The sequence below is a fragment of the Hyposmocoma kahamanoa genome, unplaced genomic scaffold, assembly GCF_003589595.1.
Source record: "Hyposmocoma kahamanoa isolate Upper Pololo Valley unplaced genomic scaffold, ASM358959v1 87, whole genome shotgun sequence".
Taxonomy (NCBI): Eukaryota; Metazoa; Arthropoda; class Insecta; order Lepidoptera; family Cosmopterigidae; genus Hyposmocoma; species Hyposmocoma kahamanoa.
Genome location: NW_020654422.1, coordinates 6950411 through 6958052, shown reverse-complemented (window position 1 = coordinate 6958052; position 7642 = coordinate 6950411).

Here is a 7642-nt window from a genome sequence, read left to right as displayed (position 1 = left end):
GAACCGATTTTTATTATCTCCAGTGTCAAGTGCTGTATAGTGGCGAACTAGGGGATATTTTCAATAAAACTTAGAAATAGACGTAATTCCACGTACTTTTGAGGTCAGTTTTTTTCTGTACTGATCATTATTATTTTCTGTACTGATCAATATTTCCTTGTAATGGCATCATCTTTTTTTACATTTTCGTTGTAGAGTATAGACATACATAATGAATAATTTAATAGATTTGTATATGTATAGTAGCAGCAGTAGGCTACTTGTGAAAGAGTTCGTCCAGGGATGTATTGCCACCTTACCTATTTCTGCCGCCAAGTAGTAGATAATGTGAGCATTAATGCGTTTCGGTTGAGAAGGGCAAGGGTGCTGATGTAATTACAGGCACATGGGGCTTGTCAACTTATGTCTCAAGGTGACGGTCGCAGTGGTAGTGGCCATAAGAACTTTTATTTCAATTTAAAGCTAAGAACGGCACTGCAACTGTTATAGATAGGCGTGTCGCACCACCAGGTGCACGACTTATTCGTCACGTCACTTGGTGTTATAAAAAAAATGTACCTACTTACTTACGTTCTGTTATATGTAACGTCGTCCGTCCTTTGTATACAGTTAACCAAATCCTTGCATTACCCATTATGTCAACGACATCCTTCGCCTCTTTTTTAATTTTTAAATATTACCTGAACGAATTTTAAATCCTCAGAATTAATTGGCAAGGATCAATATATTATGTGCTTTATGTACTAGCAATTCCATGACTGTAGCCTTAATTCACAAGAAAATGAAATTGCTTTCCTCGTAATGGGCTTCTCGAATTAATGCTCCTCTTTAATTAGCGTTAAGCGAAGTTTCTGGCTGGAACGGAGTAGCATCTTGTAATTGACTGGTCAAAAAGGTACCTCTCCCGTACCATTTGACTTGTATGGTTCATTAGTTTAATTAATAATTGCAAAATATGTTAACAAGTACCTATTAATAACAAGCAACTTTAAAGTGCACTCAAAAGTACGTTGAACTTACACTTCAAATTCAAGTTCAATTGTAGGTACATACAAATTAACTAATGACCGAAATGTGGCCCAGTGGTGTTGTTGACTGTACCTACATGCCTTAAAAGTAAATTTATTCGAAGAAAATTGAAGTGCACGTAATTTCAATTTATCTAAAGGGCTTCACAACTATGTCTGACTTGCATATGTTCCAGTACACTGATATTTGTTACGGACCGTGTCTTCATGCTAGCATGAAATTTAAACGTTGACATTTAAAAAATCAGTGCTTCTACCATAGTCAGACAGACTCAGACCACGAGTTTACCGTGACAGTTATCGCTAGCGACCGCTTCAATTACTTCACAATTCTATATGGCTAATTATACATTACATCAGCCCCTAGTGGTCACCAGAAGAAACAACATTTCATATATATAAAGCTACCTTTGCCGACTCACTGATAGAAATAGATCGCATACGTCCCGATATGGTGGAAAAAAGGCATTTTTGCCGTTGTACGCGGATAGGTTCCAAAGCAAAGGGATAAACACGAGATGACCTGAATGTGGAAAATATAAAAGAGTGATCAACGTCCTGCAAAAACTAAAATATATGCAGGGAAGGTTTGTGCACTTTTATGAGGTACACCCTAGGCAATTTCCGTCGGAAGTAAAAATGTTCGAAATTGAAATAAATAAGATGGCTGCCATACAAGATCTTATAAAACGGAAAATATTAGAGATAGGTACGAGGGTAACAGTGATCAACTGCCTGTCTCAATAAATATTTAAGATGGCGAATTCAAAATGGCGGCCGAAGAAAAATTTGCTTCGATCCGGCTGAAAATTGGCATGCCTTTAGGAGGCATTTAGGAGTCTTATACATAACTTGGGGTCAAAAGATTTTCTTCGGCATTTTTTAATATGGCTGCCATATATGTGTTTCTTTTCGTTAAAAAAAACTGACGGAAGAGCATGTGATGAGTTGGTATGCCAAGACCACTAGCAGTGCTGGATAAAAATTTGTAGTCAAAATTGGTTTATCGCCATTTGCGGTCAAAAATTTACTTTTTGGCATATTTCAACATGGCTGCCATTAAAGAGCCATGTTAATTTTTTTAAACAAAGTCATACGTGTCGAGACCGTAGGTCGAGTTCCAGCGGAGGGTGAAGCCCGAAACGTACGTACGCCACCGTACGTAGGTAGTATACGGAGGCTCTATTACGAGTACAAGATCTCACAATTGTTCAAAATGTAAGGCACACTTCCCGATGTAGTGGAAATGATGAGTGGGGATAGTTAGAGCGTTGTTGTATCTCGACTGTCTCTCTGTTGACTTTAAAATTGAACTTCGACACACGCTACTCCGACAATATGTTACTTCGACATTACTTTACTCAGACACTACGCTACTCCGACAACATTTACATCGACATGATTTTATTCAGACATTACGCTACTCCGACAATATGTTACTTCGACATTACTCAGACACTACGCTACTCCGACAATATGTTACATCGACATGATTTTACTCAGACACTATGCTACTTCGACAACACAGAGGAGATGTTTCTTTAAAAAATCTTTGTACTCAGATAAGAAAAATCATCATTACAGACCCACGTAGGAAATGATTTCTTATATCGATCAATACAACAAAAAAAGAAAAGAAGACGGAAGAAAATGGATAATGGAAGATAATGGATTTTGAAATAGTATACTTTGTTTTATTTTAAGAAATTTTTTTAGTTGCACTTTATACAGAGTGTTTTTTTATGGGGCAATATGGGGAAATCCAAAACCATAGAAGATACAAGAAAACTGCCTTAGGAACTTAATTTAAAAAAATAATAATAATAATAAAATTGATCAAAATTTTGTTTAGTGCTAATCGACTCAGAGTCATGAAGGATCATTTCAACAATATCGTCCCATACAAATGGGACGAAAAAATCGGGGCAGCAAAGTTGGTCAAATTTAATGAAAAAAATTTCATACACAATGAATAACATTTTATTAACTTTGATCAACTTCTGCTGTCCTGATTTTCTTCGTCCTATACAATGAAATGATTCCGTCATGAAACTGAGTCGATCGGCACCAAAAAAGATTTTGATCAATTTTATTCGTTTTAATGGACAACTCACGCTTGACCAAAAAATTGACTATGCTAAAATTGTTTCCACAAAAAAGACGACTTTATGGATCCTAAGATAGTTTCTTTGTATCTTATATGGTTTTAGATTTCCCCATACTGTCCCATTTTAACAAGTTTCCTGTGCAGCTCGAAATCAGAAATAGACCCCTCACGTGCAAATTTGTTGGAATTGGTATATATTGTTACATTCATGGACAGAAAAATCATTTTCGTAAACCCCCATCCCATTTTCACGTTTTTCCCAAGTGCTACACATGTGATGCACGCACGTATGAGTTCTTTACTTGATGCCACATACATGATGCACGCACGTGGTAGTTCCTTAATTTTATTTGGCTCATTATTTTAGTTCTATAATTTGTATTTTCTATAATTAATCTTTTTATAATAAAAATAAAATTTAGTAAATAATTTTATTCTTTATTTAAAAAATAATTTTACTGCATCCAATAATCGTAATAATTCATGCACGTTTCAAATAGTAATTTTGACAGATGTTTTTTTTAGGTTTTCGCGATTGTTACACATAAGAAATGCAACTATTTTTCCATTTTTCCGGAAAGGTTTGTTATTATATTATATGTACATATAGTATATTTCTTTTTTCAAACAACCCTTTGTTTGAAAAAACAAATTTAAATCCGGAAAAATAGTTTCATTTCCTAGATGTTTTTTTGTTAAATCTCTGTGTTCTTTGTTCATTCTATGCCTTGAAAAGATAGAAAAGGGTAGTGAAAGTTTATTATAAATTGTTAAAAATTATACAAAGTGTCACAAAGTCGACGTTTATCATGAAACGCTCAAAACTACGAGGTAAACCGATTTCGCTGTCTGCGCCGGAAGAAATATGGAAAATTCTGGAAGAAAGTGATGGTGAAGATCATCTTATGGAAGAATTAGAGAATCCTTTAGAGAAATAGAGTATTATCATGTGCCATATACGTAAGTCCTATACAAATTTTGTAACTTGAAATAAAAAAATGTTGATTATTTTTTGTGTTTTATTTTAACTATGACAATCTGGCAACATTGGTTAAAAATTCACCCGGTACCACGTGCATAATGTCTCTATTTTCGTGAATCATACGTGCAAGTAAATAAAAACGATCTAGCTTACATGTGCAAATTAAAAAAAATCTATAAGTTTCAAAAGGGTCGTGCATCATATGTGATGCACTCACGTATTGCTTGTAACTTGAAATTTTTAACGCTCACACTTCATTTTTTTGTTATATTAACCGATATAAGAAATCATTTCCTGCGTGGGTTTGTAATGATGATTTTTCTTATCAGAGTACAAAGATTTTTTTAAGAAACATCTCTTCTGTGTTGTCGAAGTAGCGTAGTATCTAAGTAATGTCCAAGTAACATATTAACGGAGTAGCGTAATGTCTGAATAAAATCATGTCGATGTAACATATTGTCGGAGTAGCGTGTGTCGAAGTTCAATTTTAGAGTCCTCTCTGCTCTCTGTTACATTCTTTTTTCTTGGAAACTAAGTCAAAGATAAATATTTAGGGAAAAAAATACCAGACAATCACACCAAATTTCTTTTCTCAAATTAGGGAATATCCTGTACTATGAATACCAGAATAACGATATCTCTGAGGGCAATACCCAGAATACCCAGACCAGAACCAACTTCGAAATGTTCGTTTCCTAAATTTGCACAAATCGGGAGTCGAACCCGGAACCTCTTCACCAATTGCTCATAGCACTAACCACTGTTACCCCCGAAGGGCATAAGCACACTCCGTAATCTAAGCCCAACCACGCACCGCAGGCCGAGCCCGGCTCCATCGTAGGTGGGGTACAGGGCTTGTTTTGTATAGGTACAAACATTTTACGCGGACGTTAGCGATAACTGTCATTGTAGTCTCATGGTAGTACCACAAATTCTCTGGAGTGACTCGTTGCGTAGTCCTAAATCTTTAGATTTGGAGCACAATAAACCTAATATAATAAAATCAACACAAACATTATCACCGTGACTCGTTCCGAAGGAACGACGTTCCAAAGTCACATAGGTGTTCCTCCGTTCCAATAGCTATCCCCGTCGCTCACATCACGACATACGTATTTGATACAATGTGCGATCTCCGTTCCGTGGTGACTGAGCGCGCCAGTCGTTGTAGTTCGGATAATTGGGCAATTTCGGCGGTGGGAGTGAGTGAGATAGGACGACTTTCTTTGCTCACTCACAAGGGTCGTAGGTGCTTATTACTACAAGGAAAGGCGGATGAAAAAAATCTGCAGCAGTTACTATAAATCTATTTATTAGCAAAGTAAAATATTTTTGAATATTTGTTAGATATAAGAAGAGTTGGTATTTTATATTTATGTATAATCTACTTTGTGTATTTTACTAGATATATAATTACATTACACTTTATTGCTATTTCTTAAAATCCAAAGATTCGCATAAAATAAGTAACAAACAAAATTACATTAAATACTAAATCAACTTGTTGAATGGATTTGAAACTTATTACAAAGGGAGTAAAAACTTAAATCATTTTATAAAAACGGCTATAAGTATTAGAAAGAAGCCGCTGGCTAAAACCGTATATCGTGATGTAAGTTATAGGCGTGACAAAGTCACGGAAGTAACAGTCGTGACAAAATCACGGTGATTTATCACTATACGATAGAAATGTAACGCTTTCCCCATGTCTATAGTCTGCCTTTTATATGACGGATTAAAATGACAATTCATTGCACAAAAGTGTTGCCCGCTTGCAAGTAGCTAGTGATTGCAGTCGATAAATGTTCTACCACTACCAACTGAATATCAGTCACCCTCACAAATTAGAAAGATATAGCCACACTTAAGGAATAAATAGACGAAGTTGTTTCATTTGAATCATCCTCGACCCAGTCTAAGCCCAACGCTCGTGTTTGACTCATGTGCACTGCTCCCATGTCATGATAATTACGAAAAGTGAATTTGCACAGAAAAACAAAACAAACAACAAAAAAACGAAACACGGGAATCGAACATACGTAACGTCATCTTAAATGCCAACCGTGTCCATTTCGCAGTACATGAGGTACATAATACCGTTGTCAAAGGGAAGTACAACAAATATCAAAACAAATGTTTTTCCAAATGTACTATTGAATTATTCGCATGTATTATAATTAAATTGGACAAAAAGATTGACAGTGAGAATAGTTAGGTATTAATAAAAATGCAACGCTGCAGCATTAAGGGATGTGGCTTTAGAAAAAGTGCAAATCAATCGAATGTTACATTGCACAGGCATGTGTTATTTTTTTGTCTATAAATCACACAATAGTCCAAATATTTCATGTAATTAGACTTATTTAAATAGTTTATTTATAAATCTTGCCATATTTTGCTTTTGTTACTTTAGATTGCCTATTTGTTTGTATATTTTGATGATTGTTGTTAACGATTATTTTGAGATAGTGTTGATCTTGTAAGCATACATATTATCGATATTCTGTTATTAAAACAATTCACAACGAGATTTTTATTGTTTTATTATAATTATTTTTATTATTTCAAATTTTTCTACAAATGAAAAAAGGAAGCAAGAATGGTTGGAAATCATAGGACTGCCGAATATAAACATTGGATCAAAGACCATCTTTATTTGTTCGCTTCATTTTGAAGAGTCAAATTTTAACAGAACTTTGAATGTCACTAGATTACATGACAATGCTATTCCATCATTAGGTTTATTGACAAATAATTTTATGTTCAATTTAGATTAAACAAGACTCATAAGGGTCGTATTCTAGAACTCTACTCAATGCTCAAGTCAGGACTTGAGTATGATTCAAAGCACTAGAAATCATACTCAAGTCCTTGCCATTAGGGTCATATTTCCAGTGCTTGAAATCATACTCAAGTCTGCTCAAATCCTGACTTGAGCATTGAGTACAGTTCTGGATTACGATCCTGACTATTAAAAATGACTATTTTTTTAAAGCCTGCATGTTACCAGCTGTAATCTTGAAAATAAATTAAAAAAAAAGTTTAAAAATGTGTGTTGACATTTATAATAATATACCACTCGAGATTAAATTATTAGACTTGTGTTTGTTTAGGCATACTTTGGTTACAGTAAACTAAACAAACAAACAAAAAACAGTTTCAACATTCAAGCCATACATTTGCATGTCGATAATGACTTATCGATAGATTATGGTACAACCTTGGTACAACATTAAAGAAATCCGCCATTTGTAACTTTCAAATTTAGGTTATATGCACGTTGATTCTGTAGTTAGGGCAGCTCCATTCTTTTATTTTTTTCCAGTGTTTGACACAGACCAGCAGGCCTATTGCGTAACTCTGCAATGCTATTTCTTTTGTTTAATGTTTTATGTGGTCTGTGGGCTATGGGCTTACTCATGACGTTATGTCCTAACGTAACTAAACGTGATGCCCTGTGTATTATAGATACTATCTCTACATTGTCCTTTGAGAAATTTGTACTTAAAGACATTGACTTACAAA